Here is a 6,211-nt window from a genome sequence, read left to right as displayed (position 1 = left end):
GTTAATGGGATTCAGGAAGGAGGCCCATCAGGGATCGTTAGGCCAGCTATTAACCTATAGTTGTGTGTAAAGGGATTATGTTAATGGGATTCAGGAAGGAGGCCCATCAGGGATCGTTAGGCCAGCTATTAACCTATAATGTGTAATGGGATGATGGTAATGGGCTTTTGGGTGGGGAGGTTTGCATGCATATAAGCAGGGCCGTTGGTCCTGCCACACAGTTCTGTTCCTATCTCACGATGCTGAATCACTGAATAAAGAGCTGAACTCACTGTCTCTTGGGCATCCTCATGCTTTGAACTCAGTACAATATAAAAAGAAAGATTTTTTTTTTTCAGTTTCCTAGGCTGGGTTCAGCATCCAACAATATGCATTCAAGCAACTGGGTGGGGCAACCAGAGAAAAACAAAGAAGAAAAGGGGGCTACTCAGCCAAAAAGAAGAGAAAGAGAAATCCTGTGAGGGAGGGCAAAATCCTCAGTATCCGTTTGGAACCATCTCCTTTGCTTGAGGGTAACACATCTCTCTCTTGGTCCCAATGGCAGCTGGCAAAGCAATATGGAAACGTTTACACTATATGGGCAGGCAGCTTGCCTGTGGTTGTGATATCTGGATTCGAAGCAGTGAAAGAAGCTGCAATCAACCATTCGGCAGATTTTGATGAACGACCAGTGACTCCTTTCTTCGAAGCCATAGCAAAAGAAAAAGGTGAGTTCATGAGAAGAGGTAAAGGGTTTTCATTGTTTTCTCTCCAAAGAAATCCAAGAGGAGTGTCGTGCAAAACAAAAACAGTCTGGTGTGAGTCTGAGAGCCAGTTTGCTAGTGGTTAAGTGTGTGGACTCTTATCTGGGAAACTGGGTTTTGATTCCCCACTCCTCCAGTTGCACCTGGTAGGGTAGGGCCCTTGATATGTTGAAAAACTAGCTGGAAAAGAGTTTGACAGTGATGGATGGTACGTTGCCGGTTTCTAAAGCCTGCCTGCTTGGGGCGGATAATGTAGTGGGAAGCCTCCCAATCCTCCAACTGAGAGCCAGTTTGGTGTAGTGGTGAAGTGCGCCGACTCTTATCTGGGAGAACCGGGTTTGATTCCCCACTCCTCCACTTGCACCTGCTGGAACGACCTTGGGTCAGCCGTAGCTCTGACAGAGGTTGTCCTTGAAAGGGCAGCCGCTGTGAGAGCTCTCTCAGCCCCACCCACCTCACAGGGTGTCTGTTGTGGGGGGAGAAGATATAGGGGATTGGAAGCCACTCTGAGTCTCTGATTCAGAGACAAGGACGGGATATAAATCTGCAATTCTTGTTAAACCAAACAGCTGATGGGGAGCTCCTCACCGCTCAGCTGTAAGTTGTGAAGAGCCAGGAGGCACAACGAATTGCACCAAAATTTGCAGAAGCTCATCATGGTTTTTCAGTCCACAAACTTCAGTTGGAAAGCCATTAACCAACCAGAATTCAGGATGAACTTTAGTTCATCAGCCACTTTGTTCCCATCCCTGTGCCGAGGAGTGCAAGGGCATTTTATTTGGTACGAGCAAATTGCCTAGCAACCTAAGAAGAAGATATTGGATTTATATCCCACCCTCCACTCTGAATCTCAGAATGGCTCACAATCTCCTTTATCCTCCTCCCCCCACAACAGACACCCCGTGAGGTGGGTGGGGCTGAGAGGGCTCTCACAGCGGCTGCCCTTTCAAGGACAACCTCTGTCAGAGCTACGGCTGACCCAAGGTCATTCCAGCAGGTGCAAGTGGAGGAGTGGGGGATCAAACCCGGTTCTCCCAGATAAGAGTCGGCGCACTTCACCACTACACCAAACTGGCTTGGGGGGTATTTTGGGGAGAGGTACTGGATGCTATGCTGCAAATCTGGTGCCTCAGCCTCAAAAAACACACCCCCCCCCGAGCCCCAGATACCCGCAGATCAATTTTCCATTATTTCCTATGAGAATAAGTCTCCATAGGGAATAATGGAGTTCCCTCCCCTCCCGCCATTTTCTCTCTCTCTCTCACACACATGCTTAACTGTCTCTGGTGCAAGTGGGCAGCCGTGTTGGTCTGAGGCAGTAGAACAAAGCAGGGGTCTCTGGTAGGGTTGCCAATCCCCAGGTGGGAGCAGGGGATCCCCCAGTTTGGAGGCCCTCCCCCCGCTTCAGGGTCGTCAGAAAGCGGGGGGAGGGGAGGGAAATATCTGCTGGGAACTCTATTATTTCCTATGGAGATTTATTCCCATAGAAAATCATGGATAATTGATCCATGGGTATCTGGGGCTCTGGGAGGGCTGTTTTTTGGGGTAGAGGCACCAAATTTTCAGTATAGCATCTAGTGCCTCTCCCCAAAATTCCCTCCAAGTTTCAAAAAAAATGGACCAGGGGGTCCAATTCTATGAGCCCCAAAAGAAGGTGCCCCTATCCTTCATTATTTCCTATGGAAGGAAGGAATTGAAAAGGTGTGCAGTCCCTTTAAATGTGATGGCCAGAACTCCCTTTGGAGTTCAATTATGCTTGTCACAGCCTTGATCTTGGCTCCACCCCTAATGTCACCTGGCTCCACCCCCGAAGTCCCCAGATATTTCTTGAATTGGACTTGGCAACCCTAGTCTCTGGTGCCTCCACAACGAGGTCTGGAAAGTACAGGGGCTACGCTGCTCTCTTTTACACACACACACACACACACACACACTTGTCTGAAAGGAAAGCAAAACAAACAGAGGGGCTGCACTCTCACGAGGTCTGCTGTTGCTTCCCCATGAAGTACTTCCTGCTCCAATTTAAAGGCGCACACACATTTTAAAACTGGACCTGTTTGCAGGTCCTGCCCAAGATCTAGAGGTACAGGATGGCTGGGGGGAGGAGCTCCCCCCACCGGCCAGCTGGCTGGGGTCGGGGGGGGGGGGGAGCCTGAAAAACTGAGGAATCCCCCGCTGGGACCTGGGGATTGGGAAGCCTAAATAGAAACCCAGTGCCTGAACTGAGAGTTCTTACTTCTGTTCCATGTACATAAACACTAAAACAGATTAAAGTTCCATTACCATGTGGGTAAAGGGTAGAGGAGGAATCATGAGAGGAAAACAGAGGCTAGAGGGCCATCTGACAGAAATGCTCATTCTGTGAATTAGGCAGATCATGAAAGGGAGGGCAGGAAGGGCTGCATCACTGCTTAGTTCTCCTAGCCCTTACTTACACACCCAGGGAAATGCTGATTGACACTTTGGGGTCACTCAGCAATTTTTTCTCCTGCCCAGCTTGGAAAGGAATCCTGGAGGTCTTTGCCATCTTCTGTGTATCTGTGTGTGGAAGTCTGTGTGTGTGCGTGTGTGGGGAGGTATTTGTGAAGTTCCTGCACTGTGCAGGGAATTAGACTAGATGATCATGGAAATCCCTTCCAACTCTAATTCTATGAAATATTAACGCCCCTTTCTGTTCGCAATATTAATCAGTCAATCTTCTTCTTTACCTTCCTCCCCCACAACAGACACCCTGTGAGGTGGATGAAGATATTGGATTTATATCCCGCCCTCCACTCCGAAGAGTCTCAGGATGGCTCACAATCTCCTTTACGTTCCTTCCCCACAACAGACACCCTGTGAGGTAGATGAAGATATTGGATTTATATCCTGCCCTCCACTCCGAAGAGTCTCAGAATGGCTCACAATCTTCTTTACCTTCCTTCCCCACAACAGACACCCTGTGATGTGGGTGGGGATGGAGAGGGCTCACACAGCAACTGCTCTTTCAAGGACAACCTCTGCCAGAGCTATGGCTGACCGAAGGCCATTCCAGCAGGTGCAAGTGGAGGAGTGGGGCATCAAACCCGGTTCTCCCAGATAAGAGTCCGCACATTTAACCACTACACCAAACTAGCTCTCCAAGGAGATTGTGAGCCGCTCTGAGACTCTTCAGAGTGGAGGGTGGGATATAAATCCAATATCTTCATCTACCTCACAGGGTGTCTGTTGTGGGGGAGGAAGGGAAAGGAGATTGTGAGCTGCTCTGAGACTCTTTGGAGTGGAGGGTGGGATATAAATCCAATATCTTCATCTACCTCACAGGGTTTCTGTTGTGGGGGAGGAAGGTAAAGGGGATTGTAAGCCGCTCTGAGACTCTTCGGAGTGGAGGGTGGGATATAAATCCAATATCTTCATCTACCTCACAGGGTGTCTGTTGTGGGGAAGGAAGGTAAAGGAGATTGTGAGCTGCTCTGAGACTCTTCGGAGTGGAGGGCGGGATAGAAATCCAATCAGTGGCGTAAAGAGGGGGGGCGGGGAGGGCGGGCCGCCCCGGGTCTCGGGGGCCCCTGCAGGTCTGGGGGGCCCCTCTCAGAGCCCCGGCCGCTCGGGCACCGTCAGGCACTGGCTCCCGCTTCCCTCCCCGCGGCGAGACCCTGGGCGGGCGGGCAGGCGCAGGCCGCCGGTGGGAGCCCCCGACGCAGAGTCCGCGAAGCGCCGCTCGCCGCCAGGGGCAGAGCGCGGCGTCCCCGAGGCGCCCTCGAGCCGCTGCAGCTCCTTCCTCTCCCTCCTTCCCGGCCAGTGGCTCCGCGGCGCGATGGGCAGAGGGACGGTGGCGGTGCAGAGGCTGCCGCTGCTGCTGCTCTTGAGCCCTGGCCTCTCGGGCACCGTCAGGCACTGGCTCCCGCTTCCCTCCCCGCAGCTAGACCCTGGGCGGGCGGGCGCAGGCTGCCGGTGGGAGCCCCCCCGACGCAGAGTCCGCGAAGCGCCGCTCGCCGCCAGGGGCAGAGCGCAGCGTCCCCGAGGCGCCCTCGAGCCGCCGCAGCTCCTTCCTCTCCCCCTCCTTCCCGGCCGGTGGCTCCGCGGCGCGATGGGCAGAGGGACGGTGCAGAGGCTGCCGCTGCTGCTGCTCTTGGGGCTGCTGCACTGGGGGCCCGGCGGCAGGGAGGGCAGGAAAAGCTGGAGGCGGCGGGGGCAGCAGCAGGCGGGCAGCGGCCCGCCAGCGGAGCGAGGCGGCAGGGCTGCCGGTGGAGAGCTTCCCGCTGGACTTTACCGCCGTTGAGGGCAACATGGACAGTTTCATGGCTCAGATCAAAAGTCTGGCCCAGTCGCTGTATCCTTGCTCGGCGCAAAAATTCTAACATAATTATGTATATAAATTTGCTTCTTTCATTTACCCTGTCTCCACTCAGAGGTTGTACTCCAGTGTCACAAGCCTCAGAAAGGTAATACAAAGCTAATGAGAAATACAGATACTCCTCCTAGCCATGCAGGTGTTTCTGTTCCTGTGCTTCTCAAAACCCTCCCCCTTTTTCTACTCCCTGATCCCACAGGTACATCTGCACCATCTCTCTGTTGCCTTTTTCCTTCTATATATGGCAGAATACTTCCCCCCCTTGTCCTATCTCGGCTTCTCTTTGCTGAGTTCATAGGGTACAATGGAAAATTGATCTGTGGAGAAGGCATTTCTCTCTTTAAATCGCTTCTCCAAGCCAAGTCAGCTGGCAGATTGGAGAATGCATTTAAAGTTAAAGTTGCTTTCTTCCCACCTCTCCTTCCCCATCTTCCTCGGGAGGTGGTGGGCTCTCCTTCCTTGGAGGTTTTTAAACAGAGTCTAGATGGCCATCTGACAGCAATGAAGATCCTGTGAATTTAGGGGGTGGTGTTTGTGAGTTTCCTGCATTGTGCAGGGGGTTGGACTAGATGACCCTAGAGGTCCCTTCCAACTCTAGGATTCTGTGATTCCTTCCTTCCTTCCCCTGATGCGCATGTCTTGCAACTCTCAAACATCGGATGTTTACTTTATGTGGCTCTTTCATTAAGTGAGTTTGGCTCTCCCCACGCCCAATGGCCTCCGTGCCGCCACAGCCCCGGGGGCTGGGGGTGGAGGGGTCCCCTGCCTGCTGTGTTGATCTGCTCCTCTGTCCAGTGCACTTTGATCTCAGCTAAGGAGCTGTGTTGTGTCCTCACAGCAACCCTTTGAGGTAGGTCAGGCTGATGGAGACTGGCCCCAAATTGCTTTGGAGTAGAGGGGACTGCTCCACTGTGCCACAGCCTGTTGGGGAGTGCAGTTTGAGTTCAAGGACCTGGGGGTTACCAGTAGCACAGGGGTGGCCAAACTGCTGCTCGGGAGCCACATGTGCCTCTTTCACACATATCGTGTGGCTCTCAAAACTTTCTTGAGTTACTCCTGAAGGTTTTGGATCTAAAATTGGTTGTGAATGGACATGTCTGTCACTCGAGGTTGCAAATTCCCCATGAGAACGCAG

General features: G+C 52.6%; 1 protein-coding gene across 1 annotated transcript in view; it reads left to right on the top strand.

Annotated features, from left to right (window-relative positions):
• The first annotated feature begins 407 nt into the window (after positions 1–407).
• Positions 408–6,211, top strand: part of LOC132574448 (cytochrome P450 2J2-like) — a 53,080-nt gene continuing 47,276 nt past the window's right edge. The window contains exon 1 of the mRNA XM_060242803.1: positions 408–707. The gene's annotated coding sequence lies outside the window, so the exon portion shown is untranslated. The remainder of the gene's footprint in view (positions 708–6,211) is intronic.

The sequence above is a fragment of the Heteronotia binoei genome, chromosome 6, assembly GCF_032191835.1.
Source record: "Heteronotia binoei isolate CCM8104 ecotype False Entrance Well chromosome 6, APGP_CSIRO_Hbin_v1, whole genome shotgun sequence".
Taxonomy (NCBI): domain Eukaryota; kingdom Metazoa; phylum Chordata; class Lepidosauria; order Squamata; family Gekkonidae; genus Heteronotia; species Heteronotia binoei.
This window is presented reverse-complemented; position numbering and strand designations above follow the sequence as displayed.